A 17,634-nucleotide genomic window follows, 5' to 3' on the forward strand; every position below is an offset into this window, starting at 1 on the left:
AAAAAAAAAAAAAAAAGGGTTAAAGATAGCCCAAAATAAGAAAAAAAAAAAAGAAACTCTATGGCCAACTTAAGACATCATTTTTTTCTTTTTTGAAATCTCATGTTTTATCTCAAAATATTTAAAGATTCAAAAAATGTAATAATAAAATCTTTTGAGTAGAAAAATAATCTTAGGGTAAACTTAATGTTCAAAAATGTTACATGGTATGTGTTATTCATTTATGAAGCAATGTTTATTTATTATTAGCATTTATTAATTCATCAAAGAAACACTTATTGAATTCTTATGAAGCACCAAGCAGTATTCAGAGCATTGAGGACCATGTCTTTGATCACTTTGTTCTCCCTTTCCCCAGACCCTTCAAGAAATATGTGCCCTGAAGTTAGTGAAACTCAGGATTTAATGGGGAAATTGTGAACTCTTCTCCCAAAGGCCACAATAATGTTTATAGGAAGTAGTATCTACCATTTGCTGAAGTATACTATGTATATTAGTTTTCAGTACCCTGCCACTCCCAAAAACTTAGCAGTAGGGAATAACACAATTTTGTGGGTCAGAAATTCAGGAAGGGCACTATTGGGACAAAGTCCCTATTGTCTGGGGCCTAGGTTGGACAGTTCAAATGGTTGTAGAAGGCTTGCTAGGGACCAAGTGTCTAAGGCCTTCATTTCTAATGTTGCCAGGATTCTATGGCTTTTAGGACAGTCAAGTTACATCTCTTGGAATTGAAATGAATGTTCTGTGCTTACAGGTCTGGTGTCTGGGCTGGGACCACTGGAAAAGCCAAGAACCTTTCTTTCTCTACACCTCCTCTGCATGTGTCTACTTTGGGCTTTTTCCAGGATAGTTGGACTTGTCTCACACAGCTGGTTTCCCCCCTAAAACAAGTGCTCCAGTTGGCTGGCCAAAAGCTGTGACTTCATCTTGAAATTTTCAGAATACCAATTCCATCACATCTGTGTATCAGGCAAATCACAAAAGCCAGTCTAGAATCAAAGGAAGAGGAATCTGTCTCAAAGACACTGCAAAGAATTTATAGTCATCATTGCTCACCCTCATTCCATGTAGGCAATGTGCCAAGCTCTTTACCTGTAGTATATTTGACTTTTTGTTTTTAAATCTTAAGATAGCTTATGAAGTAGACTCTAATGATTATTTCCTTTTATTGAGATGGCACTGGGTCTTGAACACTGAGCCTCACACTTGCTAGACAGGCATTCTACTACTTGGACCATGCTTCCAGCTCTTTTGCTTAGTTATTTTTCAGATAGTGTCTCATACTCTTTCCCTGCAGCTGGCTTGGACCAAGGACCTATGCCTTGTATTTTCTGAATATCTGGGATTGAAAGCATGCCAAACCATGTCTAGTGACTATTTCCATTAGTGACTAGCTCCATTTTAAAGGGGCTTTGAGAGAGAAAGTACCAGCCACCGGGCCCACAGCTAATAATTGGTGAATCTGTGATGATGTAAAATTCAGTTTCCTTGAACTTGTGAAACAAACTATGTTTGGACTATTTAGAAGTCATAACAGAGAAAAATTAAGTGGAGGTAGTATGTTTTGTTTGAGATAAGTCCTTGTAACTATTCATAAGGATGAAACTAATCAGAGCACTGATTATGTAATAAGCTTATCTTTGAACCTGAACCAGAAAGAGAGGTTAGGGTATCAGAGAAGAATGCCAGCAACTATAAAGTAAGGGCTCTATGCCTCTGAGTATTTGTGAACCAGACTGGGATACCGATTTCTCCTGGGCAAATGGGAAGAGGACGTGTATGCCAACTTGTGCTTCATTTCTTCCTTGAATCTAAGAAATGCAATGGCCAGTCTTTGGAAGCACCCTAACCATCCCGCACTCATGAAATGGCTAAAACCAGCAGTACTCATGTTGGGAATGGAAAAACTGAAATAGAGGAAAAGACAATGTGGAATTTCTCTTTGGAGTTTTGAGTTGCCTCTCGAGGATGGCTTTGAATTGTTTGAGAAGCTTGACGGGGATTTCCACACTTAGCACATTTTCCATGGCTGCCTGGTGCCCAGATCCAAAGCATATTTTGTGGGATTTAAGCATGTTCCCTCAGCATTATAATAGATGCTGTCAGTGTGGCTGAATCCTGGGTAAGGCGACTCCCCCTGAAAGGTTTACCAAGATCTGTTTCCTGACTGAGTGCTTGGTTGATGGTATCTTTTCTGATTCATATCCTATTGGAAACAGTGTGAAACAGGTTCCTGAAGTAGGTCTGGTTTTAGTCAATCTGGCTTATGTAGCCATGTTTGACAGGCAACAGGGGGTGGGGGTAGGGGAGGTGGGGGGGCAGGGAAGGGGGGAAGGAGTAGCCTGTTAGTTTCAAAAGAGAAATCTTACTTTTAGAGGAGACTTTTTTTTTTTTTAACTTTCAGAAGAGAAATGGTTGCATGCACATGGATGCTCTTAACAAAACACAATTGCTATTCACTTAGATGCCTGGCATATACCAGGTCTGATACTAGGTGTTAGGAATACTGTCATGGGGAAAATAGACTTAGCCCCCAGATTTATGAAGATTATAGTCTAGTAGTGGGGGGAGGATTGAACAAATTTTCTTTTATTTTTAATAAGTTTTTTTTATTGTGAAAATACCATACAGAGTGGTTACAATTACATGAGCAAGGTAACTAGTACATTTTTTATCAAGCATTGCTGCCTCCTCCTTTGTTTTTCCCCTACCATCCCTGCCCTCCCATCCCCACAACTACACTCCCCTCCCCTCACCCTCCTGCCAAAGTTTGTTTTTTGACATAATGTCTTGTACATCTCATTGTTGCAATGGATCCACCTGTATCCCTATTTAAGCAATTTCTTTTTTCCCTTCCCCTCCCCAAATTACACCAACATCAAATACAGTGAAAACCGGGGTTATACCATGGGGGAGGGACATACAGAGCAACAAAGAAATCATCTTATAAATATGTTAGAAACAACAGCAAGCAAGAAAAAAAACACTCGTGTTATCTTGGGGTTCATTTCGCTTAACATCATCTTTTTTAAAATTAAGTTTTTTATTGTAAAAATACAGTTACATGAGCAAGGTAATGAGTACATTTCTTATCCAGCATTGTTGCCTCCTCCTTTGTTTTTCCCCTACCATCCCTTCCCTCCCACCATCTCAGCTAGAATTTTTGACAACAGATGTAACACATTGAAATCTGTACCCCTTGTTCCAGAAGTGTGTTTTGGGTTTGCTTTATTAACTTCAGTACACACAGATTACTCATTTAGTTGTAGTCATCATATGACATCTTAACAATTTCCGCTGCTTAGCTGTGGTGTTTTTAAATGTCTATAAATTCTTTGATTGCTCCCATCAAGAAAGTTTCTGTGTCTTTCTCTTGAATCTGGTTGACTGATAGCTTGTTGTGGAAGGGGCTCTATGTGGATTTTGAGGCTAGGTCATAAAAGGTGATACAACTCTTACCTGTTCCTCGGGGGGATGCTCTCTCTTGGAACCCAGCCCATGCTGTGAGGAATTTCCAATAAAGCAGCCTTGCCGGCCCTTTTCTTAACGTAGGACTTGGTCTCATTTCTACTGTTTCCATGGCCTATGAACCCCACAGCCCGTATCAGATTTTTGGTGACTCCACTGGGACAGTGTGAGAGAAACTTAGGGTAAGACATGTTGGGCTCAGGCTCTTTGAGCACAGTCCTTTATCAGTGGCTCCAGATCTCCATTCATCTGGAGATACTGTCATGGCTGGGGTCTCCAGGCTTTCCAAATCCACTTATTTCTCCTTTACCACAAGAAATGCTGTTGTTTCCCTATCTTCCTACTTTTTTCTTTATTTCTTTCTCTTTCTGTCTCTCTGTTTCTCTGTCTCTCATCTTTCAGTACTTCATTTGGGCAGGATCATCACTTTTATCCAGTTCCAGCACATTCTTTGTGGAACGGGAGATCTGTAGTCATACCCAATTGAGTCAGAACACAAAAGAGCACAAGAATCAGTCATGGGACTGAGTCTTCCCAGCCAGGAGACGGCCAGTGAAATAGGTCAGGTTCCTGCAAAGGTAGCTAGGGAGTGGCTTTAAGTACAAATTTTCCTTTGTCTCACTCTAGTTCTAATTATTTAAACAACTCCAATTAATGTCTTGATTGTTGTACAAAGACAGGTAACTCCCACCTGATTCTTATGGATGTTGTCTCTTGAGAACTCAACCACTGAGTGGAGTGAGAAAGGCCTGGTCACAGAAAGAGTCCATGTATAGGTGCTGATATCCCAGAGAGGTAGCAAGGTCCTAGCCATCATCTATCATTAATTCTAGACTAATGAGTAAGAAAACTTTTTGATGAGTAAGAAAACATTTACTACTAAGCCTAGGAGAAAGCATGAATGAAACCTGTGTAGCAAAGCCTAGAACTCTAAGAGATAATAGAAGAGTTTTTAAACCTTAAGTTAGGATGATTTTTGTAGGCAACAGAAGTGACTGAAATGCTGGAGCAGTCTATGTGGGCTAATTTCATGGTATGCCCAATATGGTGCCCTAGTTGGTTTTGAACCATGATCTCAGCTTCCTGAGATCGGTTAGCGTGATAGAGTCTTGCAGACATCTTTGAAAATAAGTGATACTCAATTTAAAATAATACTGAGTGGGGCATGGAAGGCTCATACCTGTAAATGCTATTACGATGGCAGAGATCTGAAACATCAGAGAAGTCATCAAGACTCCAGCTTCACAATAACCAGAAAAAAATGGAATGGAAATGTGGCTCAAGAGGACGGAGTACCAGCCAAGCAAGTGAGAGGCTCTGAGTTTAAACTCCGGAACTGGAAAGGAAGGAAGGAAGGAGAGAAAGAGAGGAAAAAGAAATGAAGCAAGGAAGGAAGGAGAGAAAGGGAGAGAGAAAAAGAAAGGAAGGAAGGAAGAAAAGAAGGAAGGGAAGAAAGACTGATTTTTTTTTTTTTGTGGTTGGTACTGGTGCTCTACCACTTGAAGAATGCCCCCAGCCCTTTTTACTTCTATTATTTTTAAAATAGAGTCTCCATTTTTGTTGTTGTTGCTGTTTTGTTTTGACACAGGCTATCTTGAATTTTCCTATTTATGCTTCCAGCATTTCTGGGATGACACACGTGTGCCACAATACTCTTTAAGAAAACAACAACTGGTTGAGATGTTGATCTCACAAGCTTTCCATGGCTGATTTCAAGCTACCATCCTCCTGATCTCAGCTGCCTGAGTAGCTAGACATGGCAACAGCAATAATGATAATCTTAGTAATGAAAATAATAGTGTTATGAACTAAATGTTTGTGTTCTTCTAACATTCATATTTTGGAATCCTAGTCTGCATGGTGGCTATATTTAGAGATATGGACTTTAAGGAAATAAGTAATAGTAAGTAAAATCATAAAGGTGGGGCCCTAACCCAATAGAATTAGTGTCCTTATAGAAAAAAGAATCATGAAGAACTCTTTTTCTCTTTCTACCACTTTCCTTTTCTTTCTTTCTTTGTACATTTATATGTAGGAATGGCCATATGAAGACATAATTGGTATAGTGGCTGTTTGCTAGCTAGAAAGACAGGCTTCACTGGGCCAGCATTTTGGTCTGGGGCTGCTAGTCTAAAGAACTGAAAGAAGGATGGGAAGGGGAAACAAAGGAGCAGGCTACAATGCTTGATAAGAAATGTACTCATTATCTTGCCCATGTAATTGTAACCCCTCTGTACAGTATTTTCACAATAAAAAAAAGAACTGAAAGACAACACATTTCTGTTTTATAAGCCACCTATTCTATGATTTTTTTGTTATGACATCCTCAGCAAAGAAGTAACAATATCAAGTAGTAACAATAGTTAACATTTATGGAGCACTGTGGTGAGTCACTATGGTAAGGGCTTTGTATTTATTAACACTAACAGTAAATTCCATTATCTCCATTATACTTGTGAGGAAACTAAGGCCCAGTAGCTTCCAGGGTAAATGATGTATGGGGAAGATGGAATTCAAACCATGCAAAAGACCTCATCCTTTCTCTTATCCTACACTTCTGGTCATTGATGTATTCATTGGAAAGGTTTGTATGCTGAGTCAAACTTCTCTCTGAGCAGGCACCTGGAACAGGAACTGTATCCAGGCCTGTATCAAGAAAACTCTCACCTCGTCACCACTACATGGCTGCTCTTTCCTTCTGACAGGTGAGAACTTTGCCATACTTAACCTGCCATAAATATCTCTAGAGCTGGAGAGCTATTCCTGTTTCTGTTTTTTTTTTATTTCTCATAAATTTACAAATAAGTATCATTTAGATACTCCACCCAGCCAGCATATTAGAAGGCAAAGAGTGAGAAACATAAAGGAAACTTCGAAGGACTACAGAAATATTTCTTTTCTATAAATCTTGGATCCATTAGACTAGTAGGCAGCTGAACAAAACCTTGCAAAGAAAGCAACTTCCTAATATGGTACTTTGGATGGCCAATATAAACACTTGCCTTCATGGGACGTATAGGCATGAGATGTTCTCAACCTCTCTGGAGACATTTTTCCTTCTATTTTCTTTTCTGTGATGTGATGTGACATTATAGACTACTAGAGATGGAAGAGAATATATTCCTATTTATGCATTTTCCCATTGATTCTTTCACATTATTTTGATGTTTTCCCAGAAAAGTCACCAACTCCCATTTGGAGCGGTCATGCTTTTACTGGGTGCTAAAGATTGTTCTCTCTGGCCCTGTCAACTGAGTGAGGCTTCCAACACGGTCCCATGATGACTAGGTACTGGAACTAAGAAAAACCACCCAAGCTGGTACTCCGCTTTGCATTATCTTTGCTGAAGAGCTACTCTTTCTTTCTGGCCCTGGTTTGAGTCTGAGGTTCCAGATTGATGAAAAGCCGGACACTAAATAGCTCTGTCCCATCACTTCCCATTAAATATTCTTCTGCCTGATGAAATGCAGGGTGACTTAATGCCAAAAGCTTATCGTGTGCTCTAGAGGTCATCAACCTCAGCTCTGTACCAGACCTCTGAGTAAAATCAGAAGGCAGAGTCCTTCATTCAGAACCTCACTAGAATGGAGCACCAGCAGTGGTCCTCAGCGCCTACCCTGCAGAACTGTTGTGCAGATGGTTTGCAAGAGCCCCTGTTCTCCTAAAACCACTCTCCACTCAAGATCCTTTGCACTCCACATGTTTCTTAGTCTCTCTTGAAACTTTCTGCTGCTTTTCTTTTATTATTTCCACCTTTCTTTTTCTTCCTAACACTTGGTGTTTGTTTGACTGTCTCCTCACTGCTCTGTCTCATCTCAGCTCTGCCCCTTGTTTAAGGGATTGGTCTCTTGTGATGCAATCATGGAGGGTTTGTTGTATTTTGTGCCATAAATGTCATCAGTCACACAAAAATTCCCAAGGCAGTATCTGACATAAATCAAGGCAAATAGGTTAGATTACTTGTAAGGGGGGAGGGGGGAAGGTCTTTGGCACAGGCAAAATGTTGACACTTTCACACTATTTATTTATTACTATTTATTTAGTAGTTTTTATAGAATATTATTTTTTCATAATTCTCATTGAATCCCGCAACCCAGTAAGGAAAAGTGAATAGTTACTACCATTTGCAAATGCAAAAAGCAATTAAAGGACATTTCCAGAGTCACAGATGGAGAAGCATGGAGAAGCATGGAGAAATAACACTGAGTAGTAGAAGATGTTATGACTTCTCAATTGAGTTGGGTGTAGTTGTGTCTGTAGGCCTTCAGTGCTGAGGTAGGAGGATCTCAGTTCCAGGCTAGCCTAGACTATTGTCAGTTCAAGGCCAGCCTAGCCTACATAATGACACCTTGCCTCAAATAAACAAAAAACAAAATGAAAGTTAGAGGTATAGCTCAGTGGTACAGTACTTACTTAGCATGAACAAAGCCCTGGGTTTGATCTCTAGCATTTCAACAAAACAAGAAACAATATGAAACAATAGCAACAATAAAACTTTTCAATTGAATGCTATAGAGCAAACAAGATGAAGATTTTGAAACTAAGAAGGCTTAAATGGTGGAAGGTTTGCCAGTGAGGAAAGAAGAAATAAGGTGGAGATAGATGATGGAGTAGTTGGGAACGTGGTTAGTCCAGGATCTCCAATGCTTCCTTGTCTCATCTGCTTCCCTGAGGATGTCTGAAGAGAGCTAGAACAAAGTTGATTGGTCACTTAAACTTTCATGAATGGGAAAGAGGAAAGAAATGATAAACAAATAAATTGTGAGAAACTCCTAAATGCTGCTAATAGCTAGTGCTTCTCTGGAGCTCCTGGGCCAGCACAGGCTTTTAGGAGCATTAATAAATGGTCACTATGTGGAAACAAAGGCTGCATAAACTTCCTCCCTCGTGAAACTTCTGGTAAGCTATGCTGTCAACTCAATCCAGCTGATTCTCACATGCAAGCACTCCTCAATGATAATTCCAGCTCTTTCAAATCATCAAGAGGACCTTGGGGTAGGTTTAAGGAGGGTAGAAGGAATGTAGGCGGGCTTCTTGTAAAGATTTAGTGTGCAAGGCAGTCTGGAGCAGCAAGAAGGATATGGCTTTGTTGTGCAGGATAGTACAGGGCACATGGGAGGCCTTAGAAACCTGCCCCCCCAAAAAAAACCCAAACTAGGGCATTGCCCCTATTAACCTCACCTTGTGAAAAGATCCTTTCACTTAGTATGTATATCCAAACAGGAAAGCAAAACATTTCATTTTGAAGGGCAATGTAAGGCAATTCTAAAATCAAAACAATGAATTTCTACCAGTAAAATCATGTTTCTGTCTGCTGGCCTGTAAATGCATCTGGAGAAGAGAGCCGGGAGGTTGTCATTGTGTCTGACTTACAGCTAGACCATGAAGCATGTAGTAGGTTCTTCAGGGAGAGGTAAGAAATTTTGCAGCCTTTGATTTGCAATCAGGCTACTTCTCCAAGCAGCAACTGCATAGAGCTAAAGTTCCACAAATAGCCAGGGATTGACTTGCTTAATTGCTTTAATAAATTCCAAGCAATCAGACGCTAGAAATGTCAGTCAGTGGGTAGGGAGGCTGGTTCAGAGAATGGATTTCTAATAGTCCCAAACCACAGAATTGGAGCAAATTCTTGGCCTCACCTGATGTCCTAGATTCTCCTTTATTTCTACAGCTATTGGACTTCAATGGGAAACCCAAATAGAATTAGGATGCTTGTTAGAAATCCAACACATACCACTTTGGGGAAGGGAGTTGGAGAGAGGAATGCAGGAAGGAGAGGTCAGATCTAATTAGGGCTGCTCTAAGGGGGACCTAGTGTTGAAGGCCTCACAGGAAGTTTAGGAGCACAGGGTACCCTCAGCCCTAATCCCTTTCCCTCCCAACCCAGACTGGCCCAGCAGCCTGGGGCTAACTGGCTGGTAGGGAGTTGGGCAGTCAGGGAAAATACCAGTGCTCTCCTCCCCTAACAGACTGCCCCTCCTCCAGGTAAATGTGTGTATTTAACTCAAACCACAACCAACCACAAAGGCCCTTGAAATTTTCCCCAGAAGCCAATTCACACAAAGAGAGTCTCCGTAGTTAATTAAAAAAAAAAACCAAGACAAAACAAAACAAAAAAACTATGTACCAATTCTCTCAGGCCTTCTTTTCTCTGAACTGTCTGTTTACACACTGAGAGACCAAGAGACAGAGAGATACAGAGAGAAGGTTGCAGTCTTTTCTTGTAATTGCTGTAATTATATTGGTGCTGCTCACAAGAGAGGTTGATTTCATTTCTAAAGGGTAATTGCTGTTGCCTCCCTCTTCTTAAAGCTTTACAAGGCTTTACTCGTTTTCTGATTACCACTGGCTTATTAGAATGGCCAGGTGAAATTTATTTTCTGCACAGGGCACATCCTCACCTTCCCATCCTCTCCGCCCCAAGTCCTGGTCTCTCATCCCTCCCCCACCACAGGGCATCCTTCCCCCTGCTGAACAGGGCAGGAAGAGTCCTCAGGATCAAAAGAGATTGCAATTTCTGTGATCAGTTTTTTTTGTGGTTGGGTAGACTCAGAATATCCCAAATGTAAGCATTCAAAAAGCCCATAATCTGGGTAATAGTGGCCTGTGCTGGTCACATCCCTAAGGAATGGCTGGGGAAGCCTAGGTCAAAAAATGTACAAGCCCTTGTCTGGCTCCCATGCGTTCAAAGCTGAATTGAGCCGGGTGTTTCCTTTGGGTTACCTGATACAGAGCAATTTGCAGTATCATTGTAGCCTTCTATGCTTATCCCTGAAAGTCCTGCCTGAATCCTTTCCCTGTTTAATCGTGAAGGAATGCTGTTCCAAAGACTTGGGGTCAGAAGGGCGCAATAAATCAATCCAGATACACCCCTAATGAATGGCAAATTAAACAGCATTTGTTTTAAGTTCATAGGTTCTCTTGGAAGATGCCTTTTTAGTGCAAGCAAAATTCCTGGGTTGCAGGTATGGAGGGCCATGGGGGTATGGAGGGATTGTATTTATGTTGTCTTTTAAGCTACAGTTAAAAAAAGTGTGTGTGTGTGTGTGTGTGTGTGTGTGTGTGTGTACCAAAGATATCTTCAAACTTAGTTTGCCTGACCAACTTTGAATGTATGTGTTCTGCAGTCCTTACTCTGGAACAGAATTGTCTAATTACTGTGGATTCTGGGGTGATTCCAGACTCTTGGTCCAGTTCCCCCTTTAGCTTATTCAGCTGCTTCCCGGGGACGTATTGGGGTGGGGGTGAGGGGATAGGTAGTTCTGAGACCCTGTCATTCTCAAGGCTGCAAAGATTGAGTTCAAACAAATCTTCCAGTCACATACAATTCTAGCCTAATCATGGAGACACAGCCTGTGGTACTGAGAAAATTAAAACACAGAGCCCATCTGTGTCCCCCCGCCCCAATCCAAGGGCTGGAATAAACTTGCTAGAGTTGTATCTGAAAGAATAGAATAGCCTGTAGTCTTTCATGGCCCCTAAAACATTTAGGTAATAAATAATAAAAGGTATTTATTACATGTTACAGTGACATTGTGGAATTCAAATGCTGTTAACCATAACACTTTCTTCCTCAAATGTTAAAAAGACAGGAAAAAAAAGCATTAGAATGGGGGGAGGGCAGGACAGGAGGGGCAGCGGCTTTAAAACCTGAGGAATGTGGTAAAGAGAGCCTTGTGTGTTTTTTATAGTTATAGAATGAGGGGGAAAAGGCGGGAGAAAACATTGGCAGGAAGTCAGAGGATTAGGGCTCCAGGCCTGGCTTTGCCACTGTCTGGCTGTGTTACTTTGGACAGAAGTACTATCCTGGCTTCTCATTTATCTTATAATGGGGTGAAGAGCCTTTTTGTTTTATTAGTTATTCATTCCCCTGGGCCAGGCTTCCCTGAAATTCAGAGCCACACTACCACCATGCTTTCTTTCATCCCAAAAGAACCAGGCTCAGTATGGGTGATGGGCAAAGGATTTAGAAATAGGTTCGCTATATGCCTGTGTCCGTGCTACAGACTAAGAAGCAAAGTCCTCTTTACACTGGGCTCCACAACACTACTAGGAGCCCCAGGCAGTGGATAGATGGTAGCGTTTGTAAGCACAAGCCCTGGAGTCAAGCTTCCAGATAGGAGTCTAGCCCTGGGTCACCTGTAAGCAATTCAGGGAACAAGTTATTTAATGTCTCTGAGCAACCAGGTCCTCATTTGGAAAATAAAGGCAGAAGGAATATTTTGAGTATTAAGGGTTAATGAAAGGTCCTAGATAGCACTTGATGTATAAGTTGTCAGTTACTGGTAGCTAAAGAAATAAGCAACAATAATAAAAATGGTTCCTGGACCCTGTTTCTAAACTAAGGGCAAAAGATGGCTGGGGGTGGGGGGGCAGGAAACTTCTGCACATAGGAACCTCTCCTAGGCATACCTTAGCTATTCCGTGTGTTTGTTGAAGAGGTACCAGAGGAATTCTCAGGATTCTCCTGGATTCAGGAAGTTCTGGGGAAACCAGGCTGGCAATTGCAGTTACTTGCAGGGCAAAGTTAGGAGGATTGTCATCTAAGGCTAGAGTGGATAAAAGCACAAGACTCTACCTGACAAAACACTAAAAGCTAAAAAAGGACTGAAGGCATGGATCAAGTGGTAGAGTGATTAAAGGGTGACCAAAATAAAAGAAGGAAAGAAGGAAGAAGGAACCAAGGGAGGAAGGAAAAAGGAAGAAAAGAAGGAAGGAAGGAAGGTAGGAAGGAAGGAAGGAAGGAAGGAAGGAAGAAAAGAAGCCCGGGGAGTCCACAGGATATAGGAATGAGAACTCATTTTGAGAAAGGATGCCAATTTTACCTTCTTTCATGCAAGGCTGAGGACCTTCTGCAGTTATTTTTTAATTAAATTATTATTATTTGCCTCATGTCAAGATGTTCTAGGTGATCAGGTGAATTACAAAGATAATTGCTCTCTCATCTCTGCTCTCTGGGAATTGACAGTTTACAGCACTAGAAGTAAACCAAGTGATGATGAAAGACACCAAGTCAGAGAAGGTAAACATAAGAGAGTATCTCGGGTAGGTAGATTTGCTCTGATTTGTCCTGGACTGTCCTGATTTTAATCTCAAAAACTGCTGCTTCCCAGGCAAACTAGATGCTTGACTGATGGAGTAAAAAGAGCCAGAGAAGTAACTAACCTAATCTTGCTAACTCAAAACTTTTGGCGGAAGACATGGTATACTAAGTCATGTAGAAGTTAGTGCGCAAGGGTGGTAAGGAGAAGGAAGTAGAGAGGGTCCCACAAGGTAAGATTCGTATGTGCAAAGACCTAGATGCAAGTGAGACGTGGTGGAAAGCCCTTCATTGCAGGTTGAAGAGCTGTTTTCCTCACTTCCCTTTAGCTTCTCCTCTGACTCATATTGCCTGAGAGTAGGTCTGGAAAGATGGGAAAGGCTGAGTGGGTAACTCACATTGGAGCAAGGGAGTGGGGAGAATATTTTCCAAGGTCATGCTCAGCTCTTCCATCCTAAACCAGGAATTCACACCATTGGGCCGTCTGCCAACGAGGCATTCATTCTTCGTGCAAGATAAATGGTTTATATCTTCTCTATAATGAGAAACACAGACCATCACACAACTTATTTGCCAGTAGTGCCTTTTATGGCAGGGGGAAGGGCAATACTGGAGCTTGAACTCAGGGCTTCTTGCTCTGACTTGGCTTTGTGTGTGTGTGTGTGTGTGTGTGTGTGTGTGTGTGTGTGTGTGTGTGTGTTAGCCCAAAGCTGGTGCTCTACCACTTGAGGCCTCCATTTCAAGCTTTTTGTGGGATAATTGGAACTAAGAGTCTTGGGGACTTTTCTTCCCAGGCTAGTTTCAAACCAAGATCCTCAGATTACAGCCTCCTGAGTAGCTAGGAATACATATGTGAGCTGCCAGGGCCTGGGGTGATATATACCCATTCTAGGTTGGCTAGAAGTGGGTGAATTTAAGGGCTGCCATCATCTGGATGAGCTACCAAGGAGTTGCATGCTTGTTTTTCTCAGCAGGAAAACTCCTCTCCCTGGTTAGACCCCCATACTCTGGAGAGCCTAGAGGACCAACCCGATTGGTTTCTTCCTTCCATTATCCCCTAAATATCTCCATAGGCATGTTCTTTGTCTTAACTTGTTCCTGTCCTTTGCAGTCTATTCCATAAATAAGAGCAGTATTAAATCAAGAGGGTACTTGTTCAGCTTTTCAGCACTTCTTTCCCAAAGTGAATCACGTTGGGGAAGGTGATTTTTGAATTGTTAATCCTCTAGGTATGTGTTTCATCTTCTAATATTTAATATTGGGCTGGTAGAGACACATTGGGAAAAACAACTTAAAATCTGTTCTAAAGCCTCTACCAGAAAAGAAAAGAACATGGAGGGTGGGGGAGGGCAGAAAGCCTTGACATCACTTAATAAAGCTTTATGACTAACTCCTTTACTCTCATAGATAACGTTGCTAATGCATGTTGCTCAATGAAAGAAAATGTCCCAGGATACATTTTACAACAGGCAGAAAACTTGGAGCTGTCTTGCCAATGCTTTATACTAAGTGCCAAATCCTTATTACTTTCTTAGGCATTTATTATAATAACATGAATCATGATGCATCACTCTGGTATTCCTGCGGCTGCTCAATGTTAAGTCCCCAGGACCTCCGTGGAGTTGACTTTATTTGGTTTTCTACTTCCGTTTCGGAGTGAGAGCCACATGAACTCAGACGTGAGCCTTCTGTTGCTAAAGCTGTGGCCTGCTTGTGCTCAGGGCTTGCAGTATGTGCAGACCTGAACACTTCCGAAGACATTTAGCGGGAACTACCTCCATTTCCTCCAGTTTCCCCTGTAAGCAAGAGGCCTGGGGTGCTCCACAAAATTGCCTAGAAGGTTGTAAGATTCCCCCCGCCACACACACACCCGGGGGAGGAAGGAATCTGGGCAGAGTACTGGAACACTGACGTATATGTTTTTAACCACCCATTTGTAATCCTAAGAGTTAGAGCACATACACAACCATGGAGATAAAAGCTTTCCCAGAGACAGTTCCTATCCAGAAAATGCCTAAGGGTGCAGAGTCTAACGACAAAAAGTGGTAGCCTGTATATCTGAAGGTTCACAATACCTGTTTCTAAGCCTACGTGAAATGCTGTGAATGTTTAGTTGGCATAATCAGGCTATTCACTTTGAAAGTCTTAAATATTCTGATAATCACCAGGGATACTATTGAAACTATTAAGCACAGGTAAACAAGAAAAGGCACTGCTGGCTGTCAGTGGCTCACACCTGTAATCCTAGCTACTCAGGAGGTTGAGATCTGAAGATTGTGATTCAGGAAAGTTTATAAGATGATTCTTCTTCTTCTTCCTTCTTCTTCCTCCTTCTTCCTCCTTCTTCCTCCTCCTCCTCCTTCTCCTTCTTCTTCTTCTCCTTCTTCTCTTTCTTTCTTCTTCTCCTTCTCCTTCTCTTCCTTCTTCTCCTCCTTCTCCTCCTCCTCCTCCTCCTTCTTCTTCTTCTTCTTCTTCTTCTTCTTCTTCCTATTCTTCTTCAACTTCCTCTTTCCTCCTCCTCCTCCCCCTCCCCCTCCTTCTTCTTCTTTGCCAATCATGGTGCTTGCACTCAGGGCCTGAGTGCTGTTCCTGAGCTTTTTTTGCTTAAGGCTAGCACTCTATCACATTGAGCCACAGCTTCATATCTGGTTTTCTGGTGGGTAACTAGAGATAAGAGTCTCATTGGACATTCTTGCCCAGGCTAGCTTTGAACTGTGCTCCTCAGATCTCAGCTTCCTGAGTGGCTAGGATTACTGAGATAAGCCACCAGTGCCTAGTTAGGATTCTTATCTTTGATTAACTAGCAAAAAACAGAAGTGAAGCTGTGGCTCAAGTGGTAGAGTGCTAGCCTTGAGCACAAAAGCTCAGTAATAGCATCTAGACCATGAGTTCAAGACCCATGCCCATGCACACACATATACACACATACACACACAATACTGAAGATTGATAGTGAAAATATTTTTTTTAAAGATGATGGTTGTGAACAGATACAGCCTTACTTGTGTTAGCGGAGCGTTAGCCACTTACAATGGCTGTGTCAATGGCACTGAAACTCATGGTTCATTTATTGGCTTGTTTAATAAACATTTCAACAACTACATAACACTCACTTTGCTACGCTTGGCAGTGGGTATACACTGCTGGAAAAAATGTGGCATGTTATTATCCCTTTAGAGCTAACGTTTTGATCTCAGAGATAGGCACTAATCAAGTAATTATACAATGCATGTAGAGGTTAACTGTTTGATCTCAGAGACAGAGACTAATCAAGTAACTATAAAAGATGAAGTATTAACCTTGACAAAGAATCACTCAGTTTGACTGAACTGAGGATATTATGGTTTAGCTAATATCCAGAATATGAGACAGGATTAGCGTAATTTGAGTGATTTTTCTCGTCATTTCATTCAGTTAGTTACTAGCTGAGTTAGACATAGCTGTAGCATTCTATGGGTCCCAGCTCAGGTTCTCTACATAGGTCTTTATAATGATGGCAGTGTTTCAATGCTGTGCCATTGAATGTGATGGACATTTGTCATATATGCCTATTGAGCTCTTATATTGTAGATAATATGGCTGAGGAACTGAAATTTAATTTAATTTAAATTTAAATTCAAATATCCAAATGTATCTATATATTGGGGAAACCAGATCTATATGAACAAAGTCCGACACTGGATTATGTGACGAAGAAGAACATTAAAGATGGGACAAAGTAATGTTTCTCTGAGATTCTGGGAAACATTGACCTCAGGGGTTTATTCATTCACTCATTCTTATTCATTTAAAAACAAAAAATTACTAGGTATCCTCCAGGAACCAAGCACAGGGCTAGACTTGGAGATTCTTCTTAAGAAGATTGCTCCTTAATAAAAGCAGGTTCTTTCTCTTGGAGCATAGCCACAATCGAAGAGAATGAAATACCACATAAGTTGCCATTTCAGGGTTGCTTCCAGTGGGAAGAGCTAAGTAACCCTTTGCTAACTCAGTCCTACGTAAACTCAACCACTTGGACAAAAGTCATGGCTTCTAAATTCCAATTACTCCATATTCCAAGGTTTCCAAATAAAGGAAGAAGATATTATCATTACAGACTTTTAAAAAATACCCCAGGTTCAGTATGTCAGTGTTGGAAAAATATCGCTTTTACATATCCATAGATTTTGGCTCTTCGTACATAGGCAGGCTTTGCTGAATTTTCAGAAGGCGGGCCCCATTGATTAATGTTCTTCATAATTTGATCATGTGACTTCTACTCAAGTCTGGTAGGTGACACTGAATTTTAGTCAAAACCAAGCTGTATTTTCATTGGACTTTCAGACATTGACTTTAGCTTCTCACCCAGGCTAAAGAGGGAGCCAATAACTTTTACATATTTTTTTAATGGCACTTTCTCATAAGCAGTGCTGCTTCACCACTTCAGCATTTAAGCCTCCTGCTATTACATACAGAATGCCAACTGTTATTACATCATTGTGAAAAACACTTCCTGATACTCAATCAAACTCATTATACCTAAATATTCAATTCCTGCCAATATCCAATTTAAATCGTCACTTCAAAATAATTTGTTTCCGATTATCAAGATTTACGAAATTACCTCCTCAAACCAATCACCTGGAAAAACATTACATGCCAGGGAGAATAAAGAAACTTTTCTCATTATAATCCCAGGACACTTGTCCAGGGAGTGTCTCCTATGGCACATTGGTTTTCCAATGGATTCTGGCAGAGAACCCAGTTTGTCTGTCCGTCTTGGAGACCTAAAAAAGCAAGAATTGGGAGGATGTGTCCCAATTCTGACTGCTCAGAAAAATTAGGGGAAAGGGGAACTGTGTTAAAGCTGCGGGATAGCCTCCAGATATGCTGAACAAGAATTTTTCTGGAGGTGTGGAAATCTGTATTTCTATAAACACCATAAGGGATCAGGAGTGACTGATTAACAGACTAGAAATTTCATATTTCTCAATTAGCATAGTTTATATTGTTTAATTTGTGCCATGATTCTTAGGGTCTGAAGTTTATCAGTGTCTTCATTCTCTTGAATTAGACAAGGATCTCCAGACTGCTTAATTCCAAAGTGACCTTCCTTCTTGTATATTATAGCTGACAGGCCATCATAT

The sequence above is a fragment of the Dipodomys ordii genome, unplaced genomic scaffold (assembly GCF_000151885.1).
Source record: "Dipodomys ordii isolate 6190 unplaced genomic scaffold, Dord_2.0 Scaffold3, whole genome shotgun sequence".
NCBI classification, from domain to species: domain Eukaryota; kingdom Metazoa; phylum Chordata; class Mammalia; order Rodentia; family Heteromyidae; genus Dipodomys; species Dipodomys ordii.